The 24,232-nt window shown below is 36.4% G+C and overlaps 1 non-coding gene across 1 annotated transcript; it reads left to right on the forward strand.

The window, feature by feature from the left end:
• The first annotated feature begins 3,406 nt into the window (after positions 1 to 3,406).
• Positions 3,407 to 3,512, forward strand: LOC132287416 (small nucleolar RNA R71). Its single transcript, XR_009473017.1, has one exon. It is a non-coding gene; the product is annotated as a small nucleolar RNA R71 (small nucleolar RNA).
• Positions 3,513 to 24,232: the final 20,720 nt, after the last annotated feature.

Raw genomic sequence — 24,232 nt, forward strand, 5'->3', positions numbered from 1 at the left:
TTCTGAATGTTAGCAAAGAAACGGTTTTTCTCTTGCTTTGACCAATTAGAAGGAATTTTGCCAATAGCAAAATAGTTCACAATATCGGCGAACTAAGGCAAATTCCCATCGGAGATATGGAACAATTGCTCATCCGAAATTGTATCATGAATTGGAATTTCATTTGGAGAAGATTCAATTACTAACCAAGAGAGATGATCAGCACAACATTCTCGAAGCCCTTTTTGTCTTCGATTTTGAAATCAAACTCTTGAAATAAGAGTATCCATTGAATCAAGCAAGGTTTGGTCTCCTTTTTGGACAAAAGATACCATAGAATGGCATGGTCAGAAAATACATTCACCTTGGATCCTAGAAGATAAGAACGGAACTTATACAAGGCAAAAACATCCGCTAACAACTCTTTCTCAGTGGTGGAATAATTCAATTGAGCCACCAAAAAAGTTTTGTTAGCGTAATAGATAGCACATGGAAGCTTACCTACTCGTTGCCCTAAACCTGCCCCCATAGCATAATTAGAAGGGTCAATTAGGAGGTTACATGATTAGAGTGGATGAGAGAAGATAACGGAGCTTTTGGAATGCTTCAAGGCATGCATCATCAAATACAAATGGTGTCTCCTTGGCAAGAAGGTTGTACAAGGGTTTGGCAATTTTGCTAAAGTCTTTGATGAATCGGCGATAAAAGCTGGCATGTCCTAAAAATAATCGAATCTCTCTCATCGTAGAAGGTGGAAGAAGATCGTAAATGAGTTCAACCTTGGCTCTATCTACTTCTATTCCCCTCTTTGACATAACATGACCTAGCACAATTCCTTCTTGAACCATCAAATGGCTTTTCTTCCAACTGAGAATAAGGTTTGTCTTTCTACACCTTTAAAGAACTAAAGAGAGGTAATGAAGACATGATTCAAATGTAGACCCAAAGATCGAGAAATCATCCACAAAAACTTCAAGAAAATTTTCTACCATGCCTGAGAATATTGACATCATACATCGTTGGAAAATGGCAAGAGCATTGCATAATCTAAATGGCATCCATTTATATACAAAAGTACTGAATAGATAAGTGAAGGTAGTTTTCTCTTGGTCGAGAGGGTCAAAAACTACTTGATTATACCCGGAGTATCCATCTAGAAAGCAATAGTAGCTTTGCCCGACCAATCACTCTAGAATTTGATTAATAAATGGCGTGGGAAATGATCTTTTCTAGTGGCGGAATTGAGCTTCCTACAATCAATGCACACACGCCATGGGGTGGTGGTGCGTTTTGAGATTAACTCATCCTTAGAATCTTCTTGGTCATTTGGTAGATTGAAAGCTATAATGACTGGAAAAGTGTCAGTTAGGATGGGAGTGGTTTTAGCTCTAAAGTAGGTGGTGAGACAAGAGATGGTACCGGAGGAGTACTTGAAAGTGGAGGGAGTGGTTCCTTTGGAGTTTTCAATGGAGGATAATCCGTTAGGGCAATGGTGTCCATTAAAGCATTCACCTCACGAATTGAACTATCAATATCAAAAGTATCCATATTAAAATAAGCAAAACATGCTTCTAATGGATCTTTTGAAAGAATAGAAGGAAGAGACTCTTGGACAAGATCATCAATCACATCAACTAGGAAACACTCGCCTTCATCTATGGGATGTTAGCTTACATTGAAGACATTCAACTTAACCATCATATTACCAAAAGAAATATCCATGAAACCCGACTGACAATTGATTGTGGCGTTAGCAAAGGTCAAGCTAGGATGATTGGTAAAATTAGGCACCAGTTTGGTGTCAAGAACTACAAAATCAACCGGGAAATAAAATTTATCCACCTTGATGAAGATGTCCTCAACTATTCCCCGTTGTTGTTTTGTTGACCTATCGGCCAGTTGAAGCACTACCAATGTTGGTTTTAGATCTCCTAACCCCAATTGACATAGACCGAGTATGGAATGAGGTTAACACTCGCTCCTAAATCCAAAAAAGCCTAATGATGCAAGAAATGATGGGAGCACTGTGATCTTTGAATTTCAGAGGAGTATTATGTTTGATGATTAAGCTCACTTGCTAGGTAAGAATCATTTTATTCGGAACTTGACTTTTTGACTTCCTCTTTTGAATACACAAGTCCTTCAAGAACTTAGCATATGGTAGACTTTGACGAATGAGATCAAAAAGAGGAAGATTAATTTTCATTTGTTTGAAAACTTCCATTATGTCATTGATTTTCTCCTTTTGACGTCCGAGGAGGGAGAATCTTTTTAGAGCTTGAGGAAATGGAGTTTTTGGCTCATAAGGTTTTCCTAAAGGAGGAGGCAATAATCCTTCTTTTGCATTTTCATGAGATGAAATAACTTATAGAATGAATGGAATACTTGGTAATGGCTTTTCACTATTTCTCACCGGCTCACTATCTTCACTTAGCATCTCTTTCACTTTTTTATCAATGATCTTACCACTTCTCAAGGTAGTGATGGCTTGAACTTGTTCATGTGTGGAAGGTCCCAAGGTGGGATTGGATTGCACCATGTAATGAGTCTTTTGGTTTGGCTCGGGTTGACTAGGCAACTTCCCTTTTTCACTTACACTAATTGAATTAGCAATTTGCCCAATTTGGGATTCAAGCTTTACAATTGATTGAGAATGAGAATGATGCAATTATGTATTTGCCTCGAGTTACCCAAAGCAGCCAACACCTTGTCCTCAAAAGTGGATTTCCTTTAAGGTGTTTGAGGAGTATTGGAGTATGATTAGAAAATGGGAGCTTGATGATGTGAATTTAAAGAGTGACCAACACTTCGATGATGAGAATATTGCGGTGGATGATATGATTGAGATTGAGAATTTTGGAGATAAGGTGGAACATATTTTCCTTAAGGAGGATTTGCACTTGCTCCTTGATTTTTCCATGAGAAATTCGGATGATCTTTCCATCCAGGATTGTAGCTGTTAGATAAAGGATTGTTACCTGAGCGAGAGAATGTGGCATTCACTTGCTCGTGAGATTCACTTGTGATTGATTGTCCATGGGGACAATTTTGAGTATTATAACAAGGATACAAGTAAATCATGCAAGTTTCACTTTGAATTTGGGAAGAAGAGGATGATGGAGTTATCGAGGTTTGACTCAACAAGAATTGGTCAAACCTTTGACTAAGGTTTTTAACTTCCACGGCTACCTCCATAGACTTATCAATGTGATAAAGATTTTCAGTTTTCTTTCCCCCTAACATTGATACACGACCCAAACGAGTATAAGAAACACGATGCATGGAGTTTTCACTCAAATTATCGAAGAGAATCCAAAGGTCATCTTCATGTTTTAGCAAGAAAGTTACCCCACATGAAGTGTCATCCATTTGCGAATGAGTGTCGAACAAGCTTTCATTGAAACATTGAACAAGTTATCATTTTGGAAGGTCATAATGAGGACACTTCCTTAACAAATCAATCAATCTTTCCCAAGCCTCATAGAATGGCTCTCCATAATTTTGAGAGAATCCCATAATGGCCATCCGCATTTGATTTGTTCTCCTTGCGGGGTAGTACTTCCTTAAGAATTTTTGTTACATTTGAGCCCAAGAAGTGATTGTATTCGCCCATAGGTTGTTGAACCAATACTTCACCTTTTCTCGGAGGAAGAAAGGGAAAGTTTTATCCCTAAAGCTTCTTTCAGAAAATCGGTGATTTTCACGGTGGAACATACCTCTAAAAATTCATCCAAATGCTTATAAGGTTCTTCATGAGAAAAACCACTAAATGATGGACATATTTGAATGATTCCGGGCTTGATTTCATAATGATTGACCCAGAAATTTGGTAAGCGGTAACATGTGGGAGCATTATAGACATTTGGAGTGTAGTGATCTCGAAGAACCGTGGGAGGATTAGGTAGAGGATGTGCTCCGTGAGTTGGTTCAGGAAGAACCAGAGGAATGTCATTTTGTGTCATTGAATTAATTGGATGATTGCGAATGGGAGGAGGTCTCCTACTACGATTTTTAAATTCCCTAAAAGAAGATTCAATTTCTAGGTCAAGTAGAACGAGATAATTGTGAAGAGATTCTTTCGAGTATACACAACAAAGCACACAAACAACACAATCACAATAACTTTACCACCAAAACATCCACATACAATGATCCCGTTCTCCTCAATTCAACAATATCATAATGCAAAATTTAAATTGGCCACGACAAGGACCGATGATTGAACAAGAAAATAAACAATTGATAGCCTCGATAAGGACTATCCAATTATCAAACTAAAAAGTGCACAAATAAAGTTCAAGAGTTCAAGATACGCTCACAAAGGTCCGATGCACAAAGCTATGATCCCAATGCTTGCTTCTCCTTCGATCAAGTAACTAATTGCACACAAAAACAATAATCAGAAAATGATATGAAATGAATCTTAAACTAGCAATCAAATGAACACTAATATTAAATTCAATTCCAATTGAACAATAGTCCTTGGCAACGGTGCCAAAAACTTGATGCGTTCTCACGATTAATGAATATAGATGTGTAAATATAACAATTGAGAAATGCCAATTTTAAATTTATAAAGCCGCTACAGAACTATATTTGAGTATAGCGAGTAGGGATCGAACATAGGGACTATAGGCTTGGATTGAACTTAGTATTAATGAGTGTGAGATTGAAAAGATGATTGGTTTGATTAAACTAATGATGAAATTTAACTATGTAGAAATTGCAAATGAGATTATACGAAAAAGAAATTGGAGTAATGTAATGGTGAGAGGGACCAATAAAAAAAAAAAAAAAAAACACTCCTTATGGAATTGCATCAAGTGCCTTTAATCAATGGGGAAAACAAGTTGTAATGAGAATGTGACTACAAGCACACATCAATGATCAAGTAGATACTACAATTGCAACGAATAATCATGAATTATCAAGTTCAAGTGTGAATTGTCTACCTAACTATAACTATTCTAAGATGTAGAATAACTCATCAAGAATAAGCATAATCCATCAAATTACGAGCAATTGTATACAATAAGAACAATGCATGGCCATCATTGAGCACAATTACAAAAAATACTCAATGTAAAGATCAATCAACAATCAACCACATATAAGATAACATATAGTCAATTGAAAGATTAATTGAAAGAATTGTCAATATAAATCTTGGTACAACCAAGTTTGAATTCATAAGATCAAGCAAAAACATATACAACTTATAATTCCCCAAAATTGGAAGACAAGAGATACAGTTACACAAGCTTTGGCTCATCCAAGCCCTAAATGAAGATCTAGTCGGACATAGAGGTGATGGATGTCATCTTCATGACCTCAGTTCCTATCTCCATGCTTGGCTTTATCTTCTTCTTTTACCTTGAGAGCAAACCCTAGAGAGAAAGAGTGCTTTAATTGTAGATCCAAAAATCCCCCAATTCAATCTAATGATTAATCTCTTATCAAAATGGGTTTGATTTTCTATTTATAGGTGACTCTAAGGCTCCCCTTATGGTCAGACCCCGTACACATGGACACCTCATGGATTGCACCACGAGCCCCCTTGGATCAAGGCTTAAAATCCAAATTTTGCAAATGTCAAGCTCGTATCCAATCGATCGGGTCAGAAGTCCATTCGATCGGAGTCCGAGTAGACAATCCGATCAATCGAACTATCTCTGATTTTGGCTTTTAAGCTTATCTTCTATTACTCTCCCAAGGCTTGACATCTTTCAACCTTTAAGGCATTGGAATTACCCCTGTTTGATCTCAATTATCAGAAAGTATAGAATAAAATAAATCAAGATTAAAACAAGAAAGTAAAGATAAATTAAGTTGCTAACTAATAAAGATTAAGGGTTGAATAAAGCATATTTCAGCACTTATCAGTAAGTATGTTAAGATATGGTTGCGATGATGGATATATGCATGTGATGTGGAATCATGTGAGCTGACTAATGAGTTTAAACTCACTTATACCTTGTTAGATTAGTTTCCATAGACATGATTAGTCTTTGTTGGGGTATATGGTTCAATGCTTAGGGATTCGTTGCTTAGTGTTAATTATTTATGGTTAATATTCAGGGATTTGTTACCCACCATTATTTGTTTACAGTCAAAGCTCAGGGATGTGTTGCCAGTATTATTTATTCATGATTTTATGTTTATGGATTCATATCCGATATTTATTGCTTGTGGTTAATGTTTTGGGATTAGTTACTCAGTATTTATTAGTTATGTAATCTAATATGAGTAGATTCGTTGTCTCATGATCAGAGTTTAGGACTGAGGTATATATTGTTGGAGACGTGTCACTAGTATAGGAGATTTGTTTCCCTGAGTAAGACTTTGGGACACTCGCCACTTTTGGTGTGTTTTGAGTGGTCACCATCTATTATGGTTGAGGCGCCCTATATGTAATGATTATCTATAGTGTGTATATGTATGTATAGACTATGTAGCTATTACATGAGTTTTAGCTTGAGATGAATTGTTTATTAATTTTCAGGGGTTTAGTAGAGAGGACTTGCTTATGGATTCAACCCACTGTTGTTTATATTTTTCAGGTTCTTAGAGGTTTCAGTCTCGAGGTTGAGGATCCGCAACTTGGAGACTTCATCCATCTTCTAATCTCCTTTTTATTCAAAGTATGATGTTTTATTTATTGATATTCTTTAGTAATGGTATTGTTTATTAAATTATTAGAATATTCGATTATGGTTTTTGGGGTCCTTGGTTTATGGGATTCCCGAGTTATACACATTTGGAGATTTATTTTAATGATGGAATTTATTAGAGGATTATTTAGTTTTTCTTTCAGTATAATTATTATTTATTCATTTTGTATTATGTGTTTGTTTAAATACTTAATTATTTATTCATTTTGTATTATAGTGTGGACCTAATCAACCCATGACTTAAAAATTAGGGGGTATCAGTCAGGGGTAGCCATACGATTTGCTCCACCTTCTACAACTGCCTTAAGAGTTTGAATATTCACTCCATTATGTTAGAGTTATGTTTCAAATTAATTTTTTAGTAACTCTATATTTATGAAGGCTTTAAGTTTTGACTTTACTATTTACTTACGAAGACATAAAGTATTTTTACAAACTTTAAACTTTAAACTTTAAGTTCTTCACCTGATGCATTTAATTTAATATATTAATATGTTATTTAAGAGTTAAGTTTAAAGTAACATTAAATACTTAATTAATGTCTTCTAAATATATTAGTATAAATAATATGGCATATGAAGCCTACGATACACACTCTTTAAACTAGTTAGAGTTAATCAAAAGGGATTTGAAAAGGTGTTTTCAAACTATTGATTTTGAGTGTGTGAGTTTCATATTTTCTATTGATCAGACAGAGATAAATACATAGGTTCATGAAGAAGAAGTGCAACCTTCATGAACATACAGTTTTAATATCTGGGCTTAGTTGAATCCCGGAGATAATGCTGCCATTTGTCTTCCGTTGCACGTGGGAGAGGCTTCAACTATCTTCAAGAAGCGATTATGCACCTCCAAGCCTCGATACTCACCGTTTTCAATATTTTGGTTCCAACAATTTGAAGATAGTTTTCTCTCGAATGGATTCATTTTCGTTGTTGTCCAACACTGATTTTTTGATTTCTCAACCGAATATCGAGGCTTTGATGGTGTGTGTATATATATATATACACCCCAACGGTGGAAAAGAAAATTTTATTTTTCCTTCGACAATTGAAAATCGCTTATGTCATGATTAAGCCACGTTCAGCTGTTCTGGGTGACAAAACACCATTTGATCAAATTTTAATTTGATTAATGAGAAGATCACAAGGTGGATTGAATTGGCATCTCATCCTACTAAAGGTGACCAAAATTCTTCCATACCTAGTGGGGGAATCATGTATCCCAATATTATATGTTGGTGGGCACAAGGGCAATTGGATGAAATTGCAATTCTGGTAAACAGGTCATTCTAAAGGATGAACACCATATTCCTAATATTCATATGAATATGGTTTATAATTCATTTCCTTTCAAGTGTGGCTTCAAGGTTATCTTTGAATCTGATATGTTCCTTAAAATAATCTTTTCATTAAAGGTATATCTAAATTTGTGCAATAATTTATATTTATATTGCTAAAGTCATTGATTAATAACATGTTATAAACTTGGTTAATGAACTGAATACTTTTATCAAAGGATTTCTCAGGGATTGATCGAAAGGTTATGGTAAAACTTACATGGGTCAATGCGTTATTGTTAGCATATGAAAATTTAGTGGTCTTTCATATATGTTGAAAGAAATACGGTACCTTAGAACTGATCTCCATCGGTCACGTTATTGATGCTCATTTTAAATATACTTATGTTTATTTCCTTGAATTTTGAAAGCTCTAGTAGGTCACTTTCCGCATGATTAGATCATATTTTGTGATAAATGAGAAGATCACAAAAGAAGTTTATTGCCTTTCGGGATGCATGCCATCAGTTGATTGAAACTAGATAATCTTTCCACATTACAATTAGTCAAAATCATGTAAGATTTATGACTAGTGGGGGGATCAGATGACAATATAAGAAGAGAACTCTTCAACTTCTAAAGTGGCATGCATAAGCATAATTTCTGGTAAGTGATACATCTGAAAAAGGTCTTCAGATTTGCAAATAATGGCTTCGAGGTGAGTTTTAAATTCATCAATTTTTCGTCTAAAATTGGTATGATTGTCGAAATGAGCCACTTTATTAACGGTATACTTTCCAGTTATAAAACTAATTTTTGGTTATTGATAAATTTCTTAATTTATGGCATGTCATATACTTGATTACATGAGTTTAAATTCATTAATCAAAAGGATAACTAATGGTAAGGTTCATGTGGATCAAAGCATTACATGTATCATGTAAACTTTTATTAAATGTGTTAAAAAGACACTAATACTGGAAATTTGATCCATATAGACATGTTTGAAATGACCTAATTATTTTCTTGAAGGAAAGTGATATGTTGTGATGAACGAGAAGATCACAAAAGAAGTTTATTGCCTTTCGGGACGCATGCCATCAATTGATTGAAACTAGATAATCTCTCCACATTACAATTAGTCAAAATCATGTAAGATTTATGACTAGTGGGGGGATCAGATGATAATATAAGAATAGAACTCTTCAACTTCTAAAGTGGCATGCATAAGCATAATTTCTGGTAAGTGATATATCTGAAGGAGGTCTTCAAATTTGCAAATAATGGCTTCGAGGTGAGTTTTAAATTAATCAATTTTTCGTCTAAAATTGGTATGATTGTCGAAATGAGCCACTCTATTAACGGTATGCTGATAAGCGCCGAATATTGCATATTCAAGCGCCCTTAATTGCATTATTTAAGTCCATTGTTTGCTTATATTATGTAGATTACTTTTATTTGCATGTTTTTGTATATTTTCAGGTCCATTGGCCAAAAAGAAGCAAGAAGGATGCTTTGTGGAGTTTTGGCCATCGAAAGGCACAAGGCTGAATTTCTGGCAGCAGTAGATCCTGAACTTTGCTCGCCATTTTGACCTTGAAACCTTGAGAACTGGACTTCCATCATAACATGACATATTTATAGCTCTGAATCAGCTTTCCAAATCTTCAAGTGGTTCATCATTCGGAGTTCGGAGCAGAAAGTTATGATCTTCTTATCATAGGTGCTCAGAACTGCCTGGCAGCAATGAAGTTCTGTCTTTTTCTTCAATTTCGACCAACCAGACTTGAGAATTGGATCTCCACCAAAACATAAAGTTTTTAGATCTCTGAATTAGCTTTCCAAATCTTCAAACAGTTCATCTTTCGGAGTTTGGAGCACAAAGTTATGGTCGTTTTACCAAAGTAGGTCCGGGCGGAGCAAGGCAAGAATGGAGCATTCTGCTCCAATTTCGAGTGCTCGAGCCCTTATTGCGAGTGCTCGAAATTGGGGCAGAATTGCATCCGGAAATGGCCCATTTTCAGCCACTTGCATCTTGGGTTCCTCAATTCTAATTTTCCTCTTTAATGGTTGGTTGGAGATGTTGGTTGGTGGCCTTTTTGGGTGGATAAGATGTCTACAAAGGAGGGGAGCCACACATATCTTTATTGTCATTCATTCTTACAAGATTAGAGGAGAGAGAAGAGAGCAAGAAAGAGGAGTTCTTCAAGCCAACACAAGGGAGCACGAAAATAGAGTTGGATGCCTTGTTCCCCAAGTTAATTGCAATTAGGCATGTTTATATGGCTTGTGGTGAAGTCAATTCCCTAGTCTCTTCTCTATTGTTCTATCTCTTTACTTTCTTGCAATTTATTGTTTTATGCACTTTTAATTTCCTAGCTTAAGTGACATCCAACAAAACCTCTATAAACCCTTCATCATTCTAAGAATGATTCTAGACATTTAGGTTGTATTAGACTAGCGCAGTCCCAGTGGTTCGACTTACCCGACCAATAGCCCTATTTTACAATGATTCGTGCTATTGCAAAGGTTGATGTATAGTTGATCAACCGATCAATTTTTGGCGCCGTTGCCGGGGACTTGCATACGGTTTAGCGACCAAAGTTCTAGGGTTAATTTTAGTTTGACTGTGAATATCGTGTTTTGTGAATATTCCTTGTGTGTTGTTATCGTCTTTGTGTTGTAAGATTCTAGGAACTCAAAGCTCGCCGTGGGAATGCTAGCAAATTGTAAGTCTAGAGGACCCCGGGTAAGTCTCTTGACTTCTAGTTTCGCATTGTGAATATTGTGTATGTGTTAATCTAGTGATAATTTAGTTGCAAGCCCTTGTTGAGGCTCTTATCTTGTTTATATTTCGTGTTCAAGCCTCGGTCCTTGTCGTGGCCATTTACATTTTTGTCTTGATAATTGAGGAGAAAGGGATCATTGCATGTGGATGTTTTGGTGAAGGGTTGCTGTGTAGTTTAATTGTGTTGTATATATTTTTTGTGTGAATTCACTTTAATGTATCTAATCAAGTGGCTGAATTAGTCCTTAATGGGGAGTAATTTTCCTTCAACTCAATTTTACACACCACATGAGTTTTGTGCCTTTTGCACTAGTCATACACATCATACAAGAGAATGTCTTCCAACGAGACAATTCTCGGACTTTTATCTAGAGCAACCAAATGAGAATTTCTCTGAACTGGGTAGTGATCCATACTTCAATGGTTATGACTCGGGTAGGGGAGATCACCAAAATTTCTTGTGGCATGACATGGAAAATTCAGCCCCACAATCTCATGGGCAACATTTTCAAGCCAATTTTCAACCCAATGATCATTATTTCCAGCCCTCTTCTCCTTTTCCACCGTCTCCATTGGATGAGCTAATTGTTGCTAACAAACAAATGATGGAGTCTATGCACACGCAAATGATGGACTCCAACAATCAACTATTGGCTTCCCTTGCTAGCATGCAATCCACAGTAGAGTCTATCAATCAAGTGGTACCATATCACCAGTTCCAAGTTAGTGCAATGATAGATGACCAAATATCTCAAATTCAACAAAGGATTAATGCTCAAAATCATGAAGAGGAGGAAACATTTTCATTTGAATTTATGGCCAATCCAAAAGAAAATTTTATGAATGATGAGATTACTCCTAGTAACTTTCATCATGAGAATGATCAAGTGGTTATTACATATGAAAATGATGAAATGGTGGTTGAAGATCAAATTGTTGCCCCACATCAAAATGAAGCAATTGTGGCTCAAAATGGGAAAAATAATGATGTAGAGATTGTCTACCCTACTCCAAAACAGCCCCTACATAATCCTTTGCTTGATGCACCTCCTTTAATGGAGGATCCTCTAAAAGCTTACTTAGCTCATTTCAATTATGAGGATTTTGATGTTGACAAGTCTATTTGGGAGGTAAATTCTTTGTTTGATATTCCTCCACCTATTCATTCTCTTCCTTGGGCAACATCAAATGTATCCCTCTTTTGGGAGCTTGCACCTCCTCTCATTCCTTCTCCTGAGTTATCTCAAGCTATTGAGCCCGAACCACCGGATAAGTGTGAGGAGGATGTTGAAAGTCTGAAGGATAACTTGTTGAGCATTCTCGTGCTCAATATGACCCTTCATAAGTCGTTGCTTGGTGCACCCTCACCTAATCCATCTTCCTATAATCCAAAACAGCCCCATAATCCAAAGTTCTTCATTGAGGATGAAGAGTGGATTGAGGTCTTTCCATTACCTCTTTTCAACTTTTGTCTTCAAGCTCTTCTTCCTCCGCTTTTAAAAGAATTATCCTATTTGGGGACATATGAATCTCTTGAGAGACATGGTATAGGGTAAGGAGGACTAACCTAATCTCGGTGCGTCTAGCTATCGACGCTAAATTTAGCACTCATGGGAAGAAATTCTTTCAATTTCCAAGCTTCCCTCCTTTTAATTGCCTGAGCCTTGAAATTTTTTGGGAAATGGTTTCGAAAAGCCAAAAATTTGATTTTTCTGGAATGCTCTTCAGTTGTGTTCCACAATTTTAGACCGGCTTCTTAGACCTTCTCAACTCTTGTTTTCATTCCCGGAAGTTTCTGGCTCTATCAGGCAATTTTCTCAGACTTTCGACATGGCACTCACATGCATAGCCTCTCATCTTCAATGCATTGTTGAAATGTTCTTAAACTCATCCATGCATTGTGTGAAGTGCAAAGTTTGAAAATTTTTCCAATTTAATCAATGCATTAGCAAGATGTTGCAAAGTTTGACAAATTATCCATCCATGCATTGGATTGGAATAATGTGCCAAGTTTCAAATTTTCCATGCATGGCTTGAATTTAGGACTGACATGCAAATTTTCAAAAATTCTCTATGCTTGAAATATTCATTTTTGAGAATTCCATCCATTTTGCATCATGTTGCAATGTTTTAAGCTTCAAAATTTCTTTTTTGAAAAATTCCATCCATTTTGCATCATGTTGCAATGTATCAAGCTTGAAAAATTTTCCATTGGCATATAAAAAAAAGGGGGGGGGGGGGATTTCATTCATTGAAAATTTTTATTCCATTTTCATGCGTAGGAATTTCATTGTAGCCATGAGCTCATAGTTTTTCATGCATGCATGCAGCCATGATAGTTTATCTTTCATTCCATTATCATGCATGCATAAGAATGACAAATTTTAAAATTTTGCTTGCATGCATGCATTCAGCTCTCAAAGAGGCATTCAAGTTGGCTGAAACATTCCATCTCCATGTGCCAATTCATTTACAAGCTACTGAGCCAATTTCGTGCACTCTAAAATTCCATTTAGAGTGCTCCAATTGTGAACCAATCTCATCCCAAGCTCACTGCCCAATTTTGGAGCACTCTAAATCCCATTCAGATTGCTCCAAATTACCACACCAACTTGTCGAGGACACTGCCTTCATTTCGAGCACTCTAGCTTCCATTTAGAGTGCTCTAAAATTTCATGTGCCATTTCGAATTTCCTCATCCAAATTTGGGCACTTCTCTGTTTGTTTCTCGAGCACTAGAACCATGTATTTCGAGTGCTCGAGCCTCCACTCCAAAAATTCAGCATGCTCGAAACTTCAAGTGCTCACTTCTGCTTGTTTTTGGAGCACTCGAAGCCACAGTTCTAGTGCTCGAAATACCAACCCACTCACCAACCGTGCACACCATGCACCAACAGACCACCATCAACCATCCTCAAGAACAACCACCATCGGCACCATCCAACCATGCATGCCAACCTTCCTAAACCACCTAACACAACCAAACCCAACCCTCTCCACCATCTCACTGCTGAGTGCTCGAGCACTCTCAAGCAACCCCACCTTCAAGCCCAAAAACCCACCATGCCGAGTGCCAACCCAATCCTCACAGCAACCAACTCCACGACCTCCATGCAAGCTTCACCACCCCACCCAACTTTCTCGGCCTCCCTCTCATCCCACCATGCAAACCCACGATCTCCATGCATGCAGCAAGCTCCTCAAACCATGCAAACCCACACCCTGCATACACCTCCAACCACCTCCAAACCTCTCTCTCTCGGCAACTTCAAGCTCCATCAACCTACCAATCATAAACCACCTCAACCATGCAAACCAAGCATCAATCAACCTCACAACACCCTACCCTCTCGGCATCCACTCCTATCTCCCTCCTTAAACCCACAACTCCATGCCAACCCCCCCTCTCACCCCACTGCCCCATTTTAGAGCACTCGAAGCCAAGCTTCGAGTGCTCGCAATCACCCATTCCTCACACACTAAACCAACCGAGCCCACTGCCCCATTTTAGAGCACTCGAAGACACACTTCGAGTGCTCGAACCAAGCCACCTCTCTTTTAAACACAACCTCAACCAACCAACTCCCTCTCACTCGGCTCAACCTCTCCACAACTCATCAACCTCACCTCACAACCCTCTCCCAAATCCACTACACCTCTCTCGGCAACCATGCACACCATCCTCCAAACTCAACCTCTCGGCACCACCAAAATCCCTCTTCACCTTTCGGCACCCTTAAGCTCCAACCCAACTATCCAAACCCACCACCTCATGCATGCCTCCATGCCAAGCCACCTCACCACCATCATCAAACCACCCTTAAACCCATGCAAACCCACCCCATGTATGCCTTACCAACCCTGCATCCAACCAGGTCCTCACCACCCACAACCAACCTACTGCCCACCATGCAACAAACCTCATGCAACAAACCACCTCACCATGTCAACCATCAACCACGACCTCCATGCAACCTCAACCACCCCATTCCCACCAAGCCAAGCAAATGCCCCCCTCAACCACCTATCTCCTAACTCTCGGCCTCCCTCTCAACAACTTCCTCAACCTCTCACCCAAGCCCACCTCACAATCAACCCAACCTTCCTCAACCCCTCGGCACCACACCACCGTCAAGCCTCACCCACCATCACAAACAACCAACCTCCACAACACCTCATGCATGCCATCTAAGTAAAAAAAAAAAAATTTAATTAAAAAAAAAAAGGTGAAAGTATAAGATAAATAATAAACAAAAATAATAATAATAATAATAATAATATTACTATATATATATATATATATATATATATATATACATAATAATAATAATACTAAATAAATAAATAAATACATAAATTTTTGGGTTTTGTTTAGATTTTTATCTTGCCATATAATTCATGTGACTGTTTTTATTTCTGTTTTGATTTTTCTTAAAAGCCTATGCTTTTACTTGTGTATAGTAGTTGTGTTTCAATAGGTTTTCCTGTCCAAGTTTGAGGGACGCAGTTGCGTACTCACATAGCTGAACATCTTCGCCTTCGTCGCTCCACTTGGTATTATTGTTCTTTAACCCTCTCTGTTCTTATTTTCATTCACTTGTCTTCACACATTGAGGACAATGTGCCATTCAAGTTTGGGGGTATAGTGTACGGTATTGTATATTGTAGAGTGTTTGCATTTGCTATTTTGTTTAAATAGATTTGTATAAAATTGAAAATTAAAAAAAAAAAATGGAAGCAATGATTTTGGAATTTTGGAATTTGTTGGAGATTAAAGCATGTGTTGAATACTTTGTGTATAGAGGTAAATGATAGTTTTGAATTGAGAAAAATCTGAAATGAACATATGGATTCAAAAAGGTTTGTATAAATGCTTCAATTAGATTATCTTCAAGTATCATTCTCTTCCATGCTTCACAATGCACAGATGCACATTGGAAACTTAACTATGAGGCATGCAACTTGATTGACCTTGATCTTGGCCTAGTTAATCTGATTTGATGAACCTGATAGATGGATACCTTTGGCATGTATTTTGAAAAAAAAAAAAAAAAAAAAAAAAAAAACTGAGAAAGAAAGAAAATAATGACCAGTTGATGTTCGTAGCCTTTCCAACTCGAGCTATTAAGCCCTAGGAGTGTCTCTACACTTAACACCCTAAAGCCGTCTGGTTTGGGAGTGTTGGCCTAACGCTCGCTACAAGGGTTGGTTAGAAAGCTTAAAGGACTTAAACATTGCACGGTCATTCAAAAAAAATTGTAATAAGCATGGTTCGCTGGAGTTCGTAGCCTTTCCAACTTGAGCTATTAAGCCCTTTGGAGTGTCTCTTCACTTAACACCCTAAAGCCATCTGGTTTGGGAGCTGTTGGCCTAACGCTTGCTACATAGGTTGGTTAGAAAGCTTAAAGGATTTCAGCATTGCACAACCATTCTATGTTTCATTTCTGAGTTACAATAAATTGTCAGCTTTGTTCTGTAATAAATTCATGCCTTAGGGACTTCATTTAAAAGGGAATTCAATGATTTGAAAACTTGTGCCTTGGAATTGGAAAAGAAAGTAAAAGCCGCATGTTGAGAATCCAATCCACTTTCACTGAAGCTTGAGATGATTTCTATTATAGATATGACAATTGAAGTATTTATATAGACTATGATGATAATGCATAAAAGTTGAAACTTGAATAACCATTTTGTTCTATCAATGCTTCATATATACAAGGTAGTCTTCATAATGATTCCATCTCCAGTGTTCTCTATATTCTAAGTTTTCAAATGAGCTTTGTGCATCTTCACGCACCATGTTGATGTTTGTGGGTATCATTTCTGTTAAACCCTCACGAGACTTCACTCGTCCTCTAGAGATGCCTAGGGGTTTAAAAGGCTTGTTGCATATGCTAAATACAACCGTCGCTCTCACGAAAGAGGAGATTTGTTGTCATTTCATTAAGTATTTTCATTCTAGTTTTGCTAAGGGACTAGCAAAATGTAAGTTTGGGGGTGTGATAAGCGCCGAATATTGCATATTCAAGCGCCCTTAATTGCATTATTTAAGTCCATTATTTGCTTACATTATGTAGATTACTTTCATTTGCATGTTTTTGTATATTTTCAGGTCCATTGGCCAAAAAGAAGCAAGAAGGATGCTTTGTGGAGTTTTGGCCATCGAAAGGCACAAGGCTGAATTTCTGGCAGCAGTAGATCCTGAACTTTGCTCGCCATTTTGACCTTGAAAACTTGAGAACTGCACTTCCATCATAACATGAAATATTTAGAGCTCTGAATCAGCTTTCCAAATCTTCAAGTGGTTCATCATTCGGAGTTCAGAGCAGAGAGTTATGATCTTCTTATCATAGGTGCTCAGAACTTCCTGGCAGCAATGAAGTTCTGCCTTGTTCTTCAATTTCGACCAACTAGACTTGAGAATTGGATCTCCACCAAAACATAAAGTTTTTAGATCTCTGAATTAGCTTTCCAAATCTTCAAACGGTTCATCATTCGAAGTTTGGAGCGCAAAGTTATGGTCATTTTACCAAAGTAGGTCCGGGCAGAGCAAGGCAAGAATGGAGCATTCTGCTCCAATTTCGAGTGCTCGAGCCCTTATTGCGAGTGCTTGAAATTGGGGCAGAATTGCATCTGGAAATGGCCCATTTTCAGCCATTTGCATCTTGGGTTCCTCAATTCTAATTTTCCTCTTTAATAGTTGGTTGGAGATGTTGGTTGGTGGCCTTTTTGGGTGGATAAGATGTCTACAAAGGAGGGGAGCCACACATATCTTTATTGTCATTCATTCTTACAAGATTAGAGGAGAGAGAAGAGAGCAAGAAAGAGGAGTTCTTCAAGCCAACACAAGGGAACACGAAAATGGAGTTGGATGCCTTGCTTCCTCCTTCATCTAGAGCTACCATGGGTAACTAAACCTCTTCTTAGGGAGTTGATGTAACCCTTGTCAAGTAAATATGTATTAATTGTGTTTACATTTGGGGAACTTTGCACTTATGTAACAAGTTGTTTAATCTAGAGATACACTTTGATGTATTTGTGTTTCATTCCATATTTAATCTTGTAGAGACTCTTTTCTTGTCTTAGAAATTGTTTCTTCATGATTATGCTACTTACATCTTTATAGTGAGAATGAAGATGAGATTATACAATGGTTTTAATGGCATTTTGTCTAAGAAATTTAATAGTCCATGGCTTAGGGAAACCTTTGATGAATTATGGCTTAGTTCTTGACTTCATGTGCACTTACCACACAAATTGAGGACTTTGATAGTTCATAACTTAGGAAGGATACTTCATTCTATACCCTAGTTTAGATAGATGACTTATGCCAACCTTTGATGGATTATACTTAATTCTTGAATGTGTGAACTTCTTGCAGATATTGTAGTTGTCTTGCATTTCTACATATCATGGTTGCATGTATACTTTGTTCCCCAAGTTAATTGCAATTAGGCATGTTTATATGGCTTGTGGTGAAGTCAATTCCCTAGTCTCTTCTCTATTGTTCTATCTCTTTACTTTCTTACAATTTATTGTTTTATGCACTTTTAATTTCCTAGCTTAAATGACATCCAACAAAACCTCTATAAACCCTTCATCATTCTAAGAATGATTCTAGACATTTAGGTTGTATTAGACTAGCGCAGTCCCAGTGGTTCGACTTACCCGACCAATAGCCCTATTTTACAATGATTCGTGCTATTGCAAAGGTTGATGTATAGTTGATCAACCGATCATATGCTTTCCAGTTATAAAACTAATTTTTGGTTATTGATAAATTTCTTAATTTATGGCATGTCATAAACTTGATTACATGAGTTTAAATTCATTAATCAAAAGGATAACCAATGGTAAGGTTTATGTAGATCAAAGCATTACATGTAGCATGTAAACTTTTACTAATGTGTTGAAAAGACACTAATACTGGAAATTTGATCCATATAGACATGTTTGAAATAACCTAATTATTTTCATGAAGGAAAGTGAGATGTTATCATTTTATTGATGATACTAATTTTTATTCTTGAAAACTCATTTTTGAAAGCTCCTAAATAGAGGAATGAAAGTTTAGGAAAGCAATGATTGCAGCTGAATTTCATATTGATAAAAGGAGATTCCAAGGGAATTCTGGCAATTATTATTTGCGTATTAAGTTCTTAATTTAAACTTTTGACATGATGGATGTTGGGGAAGCTAGTGTGATTGTGTAAATCAAAGTGTGGGGCCTCAACATGGATTTACTCTTACGCAATCCAATTTTATCAATTAATCTTGAAAGGTTCAAAATCTTATCAGATGCTGCAGTCTTTGTTCTTATTGATCCTAGATCAGAGTTAGTTTGCAATCAAGATAGTGCAGTGAATCAACTTGAATTCTCAAATTATTGGTAGTCATTATGATCCAATGAACTGCACTAGGGCAAACACAACTTGTTATCAAGTACAGAAATAATTTGGGAAGAGATCATTGAATTTCTCTTATGAGAATATAGAGGTACTTGCAGAGTACTATGGATCATGGGTCGGATTATTGCAAATACCTAGCTGTTTTTGCTATGGATGCTCAAAGTTCGTACCAACTTGGATCTTCACTGTGGGTAGAGTTATGATTTATTGGAAATCAAAAGAGTGGACTTTTATAACTCATTCCTCGATGGAATCTGAATGTTATTGCACTTTCTTTGCTGGAGAGGAAGTTGACTGGATAAGAATCTTACTGGAGAGTATTATTCCAATACGAAGTAAGCCTATACCGCTCTTGAAATATTTTCGTGACAATAAGGTTGCGATGCTTCAAGCTCACAACGAGTGTTACAATGAAAAGTCCGTGCATGTGCAGTTAAAGCACAATCATCTGGAAGAGATCCTGGTAAATGGATTATCATAATTTACTATGTGAGGCCAAATCTAATTTGGCAGATCCAATGTCGAAAGACATGTGAAGGGACTAAGTGTCCAAGGCCAAATCTCATTTGGCAAATCCACTGTCGAAAGGCATGTGAAGGGACCTAGTGTCCAGGGCTGAATCTAATTTGGCATATCTAATGTCGAAAGACATGTGGAAGGACTTAATGTTTAAGGCCATATCTCATTTGGTATATCTACTGTTGAACGACATGTGAAAGGACCTTATGTCCAAGATATCTAAAGGGATTGGAAAGAGCCTGTAATCGATGTTGTGATGTTATGGGAACCCAACCCAGTGATATTTCTCCTGGGTTCAATGGGAAAAATAAGTAACATAACAACTTGTGTGAGCACATCAATGTTCCTTTCCCTATGATGTGATATGGGTGCTCAATCTTGTAACTGAGGAGGTTGAGATTTTAGATCTCTTAATGAATCTATAGATCAATTTTTAATTGGAGTGTACAAGATCACTCTTGATAGATTCACCGTATAATCAATGAGGAGGTTGAGACATGAGTCTCTTAATGAATTTTATAGATCGGATTTCCGATTAGGGTGTACACAATCACTCGTGATAGATTCACCGACTTATCTTGCAATGAGGAGGATGAGATTAAATTCTCTTAATGAGTCCATAACTGGTATTCGGTTGGAGTGTGCAAGGTCACTCTTGATGGACACACCGATCTGAGTGTGGAAGTAGGGCCGCTTCTATAGTATCCAGACATGCTTGATCCTTAACGACACTCAGAAGTATGGATTCCGGACACATGGCCGAAACGTGTCAAGCTTTAGTACTTTATCTCCGAACAGAAGTGTGTGTGTAGTATTTCTTATTCATCAACGTGGTTCTTGGTTCAAGACATCGTTCACCAAGTTCCTAGATGAAATCAAGGGTATTTACACTAGGTAATGGTTCAAGTTCAAAAGACACCATTATTGATGCACGTGACTGTACCGATTAACAAAATGAATTTTAAAACAAGTGGGGGATTGTTAGAGTTATGTTTTAAATTAATTTTTTAGTAACTCTATATTTATGGAGGCTTTAAGTTTTGTCTTTACTATTTACTTACGAAGACATAAAGTATTTTTACAAACTTTAAACTTTAAACTTTAAGTTCTTCACCTGATGCATTTAATTTACTAAATTAATATGCTATTTATGAGTTAAGTTTAAAGTTACATTAAATACTTAATTAATGTCTTCTAAATATATTAGTATAAATAATATGGCATATGAAGCCTACGATACACACTCTCTAAACTAGCTAGAGTTAATCAAAAGGGATTTGAAAAGATGTTTTTAAACTATTGATTTTGAGTGTGTGAGTTTCATATTTTCTATTAATCGGACGGAGATAAATACATAGGTTCATAAAGAAGAAGTGCAACCTTCATGAACATACGGTTTTGATATCTGGGCTTAGTTGAATCCCGGAGATAGTGCTGCCATTTGTCTTCCATTGCACATGGGAGAGGCTTCAACTATCTTCAAGAAGCGATTACACGCCTCTAAGCCTCGATACTCACCGTTTCAATATTTTGGTTCCAACACATTGACCCCTAAGGCATCCGAGTGTCAAATAGCTTCTCTTCTTTCAGATGAACCTCTGTATCATTTCCCATCTCAGTTGCCAACGCTAGTGCAAGCGACCCATAAATAGATTCTTCACTGTCTGTTGGATCATCAACAATAACAACATCTTCTCTGAAAAAGCCCTTGTTGCCTTGTTTAATATATATATATATATATATATATATATATATATATATATATATATATATATATATATATTACGATGAAATAAAAAAAAATAATAATATATAATAAAACACTTCCATGTATAGGTCGTGAACTGCTGGGTACCTCATCAAATAGACGATCCATATTATGAGGAACTACGATCGGGTCACGAGTGACAACACCTTCTTTCTTGTCACCCACATACTTCCCGTTACGATCCTCATTATTCTCTTCCTTGTGCTCGTTTGAATCCATGACTAACTGACAATGTGAATGGGTTTTTGTTGATGGTGGAAGTTCTTTGGCCACCTCGAAACGACTTCCATATATTTCATCTTTTGGTACTAACGTAGATGGAAAGTTTGACTTGGGGACCATTAATGGTGACTTTTCTAACCTTGGCTGGCTGTTTTTTTGAAGAAATTGTGCATTTAACTTCCCTCAAGAAAGCTCTTTTTCCTAAAAATGGGTCCACGTGTACTCGAGACCACCACTCAACATAAGCTTCGGTAACTAAAAACCTCTAAAAGTTGGATTTTGATGGAACTAACAATTTAGAATGCGTGCGAAATCGTGTAGATAAATTTCAATATTTTGAAATCATTTCCAAGGTACCGTTGCAGATATCTTCTTTCAGCTTTCCAAAAATATCCTGGTGATACCCAAATTGTTTGTTGAACCAGTAAGGACTATAAGGCTCGATAATGAAACGGTTTCCATGGCATAACGTCAAGTAACTTGAACGAAGGGTAGCCATACACTCGAAATCTGAAAGAATTAGCTTTCCATTATCAATTAAAAGATTTCTTTGGGAAAACCTTTTAGACAAGTGGGATAAGTCAACACCAATCTTATGCCTCTAACTCATCAAAATGCATCGCTGACCCTTCCCCTGCATAAATGGCCATTCGAGGCGAGAAGATTGTGCCCGAGAGCTAATGGTTATAAAATAAAAATAAAAATAAAAAAAAGGTGGCCAAAAGAGCTGATGGTTATAAAATAATAATAAAAAAGGTGCCCAAAAGTGTTGATGGTTATAAAATTCAAATATTGTGCCCAAGAGAGCTAATGGGTATCAAAAAATCAAAAAATAAAAAAATAGAAAATTTAATGACTGTCCCAAAGGATTGATGGTTATAAAATCATAAGACTTTGTCTCAAAGGATTGATAGTTATAAAATCAAAAGATTGTGTCCCAAAGAACTGATGGTTATAAAATCAAAGGATGGTGTTCAAAAAAAAAAAAAAAAAAAAAAAAAAAAATGGGAGGGGAAAACTCATGGATAAGACATATTATGGTCTAATTGATAGACTTGGGTACATAATTATTGTTTGTGTTATGTGAACTCATATATATATTTTGGTGTATGTATGTGTCCAAGTGTCACATGTACACTACTAAATGTTCAGATTACTAACGCACATACCCATAATGTAATTATATAGCAAAGTCAAGCATAGTGCTATCCATACATGGGTATCAAACCGAGATGTCAAAAAGACATACATCATGCACCAAGGAAATAAAAACTTTGGCATACATTTATGTACATTGAAGACCAGAAGACACAACTATGGCAATCATGGAAAGGAAGTACAAGTGGTGCAGACATTAGAAAAACAAATAGAGAAAGCTAGCAATGACTATAAAAGATATGTGTGTTAATATTTGATTTTTTGCTACTCAGTGGGTGTGACAACTCCAATGTTGCTGCTCGGTAGACTACTTCTTCAACGCCAAGGTGTAAATTATAATAGATATCGATTAAAGATGAAATCAAAATGAATTTGTTATCAAACCATTTCAGGCATTGAAAGTAAACTACATTCATGCATTAAAAGGAAAAAGGGAGCCAAATGAGTCTTAAGGGCCATAAATGATTTGAACTCTACTTCTCTTTTAACTGTATACAAAATGGGTCTTACATACCAATGGAAATCACATGGATACTATGTAAAAATAATAATAATAAATAAATAAATAAAATAAGCCTTCCTATAACATATCATGCAGTGTCCTCAAAAAGGGTTTGTTTCAAACATGGTACTCAAGATCAAATTAATAACAGAGACTTGGATGTATTTTTTTATATATATATAAAAAGAGTAACAACAAAGGACAACATGGGTTTACTTGTGTCAAATATTACTCGGTATGTCAACAAAACTCTGTCGTTGCTTGATCAACTGCTTCTTCCATCCGAGAGTATGGTTGGCATTTAAAATCAATTCAAGATGAGTTTATTCCCGACATTGAAGAAGTAAAAGGCATGAATTAATTTAAAAAAAAATATGATGAAGGCAAAAGTCATATAAAAGCAATAGGAAATCAAAACTCTAGTACACAAGCCTAATGCAAAAATAAAAATAAAAAATAAAAAATAAAAATACTACAACCGTCAATAGAGATCAATGGAAGTTATGTGAAGTGTCAAATAAATAAAAATAAATAAAAAAGAAGAAAAGAAAAGAAATGAAAGTTGCAGATTGTGCATGAAATTTTTACCTATTTCAAATGGTGATGCTTGAACTCCTTTGACAAAAAATTCTTCAATAGTTCTAACTGGATCTCGAAATGCTCCTTCAATAGAATATTTATTGGTTTGCACTACTTCCACTAACAGATTTTATTTGCCTTTAGTGTGATACCCCTTAATTTTCGAACACGGGTTGATTAGATCCTCGCCCAAAGATCGGGGGATATCAAACAATTAATATTTAAAAGAAGCACGGAATACAAATAGAAAAATAATAAAATAAATAATAACATTGAAAAGGAAAAATAAAATAATAATTAATAATCCTTAACTCCTCTGATACCAAAACTCTAATAAATCCAATAATAAATAAATCTCT

This window comes from Cornus florida, unplaced genomic scaffold, assembly GCF_030987335.1.
Source record: "Cornus florida cultivar Cherokee Brave unplaced genomic scaffold, ASM3098733v1 CherokeeBrave_3.0.0_Hap2_Chr11, whole genome shotgun sequence".
In the NCBI taxonomy this organism is placed as follows: Eukaryota; Viridiplantae; Streptophyta; class Magnoliopsida; order Cornales; family Cornaceae; genus Cornus; species Cornus florida.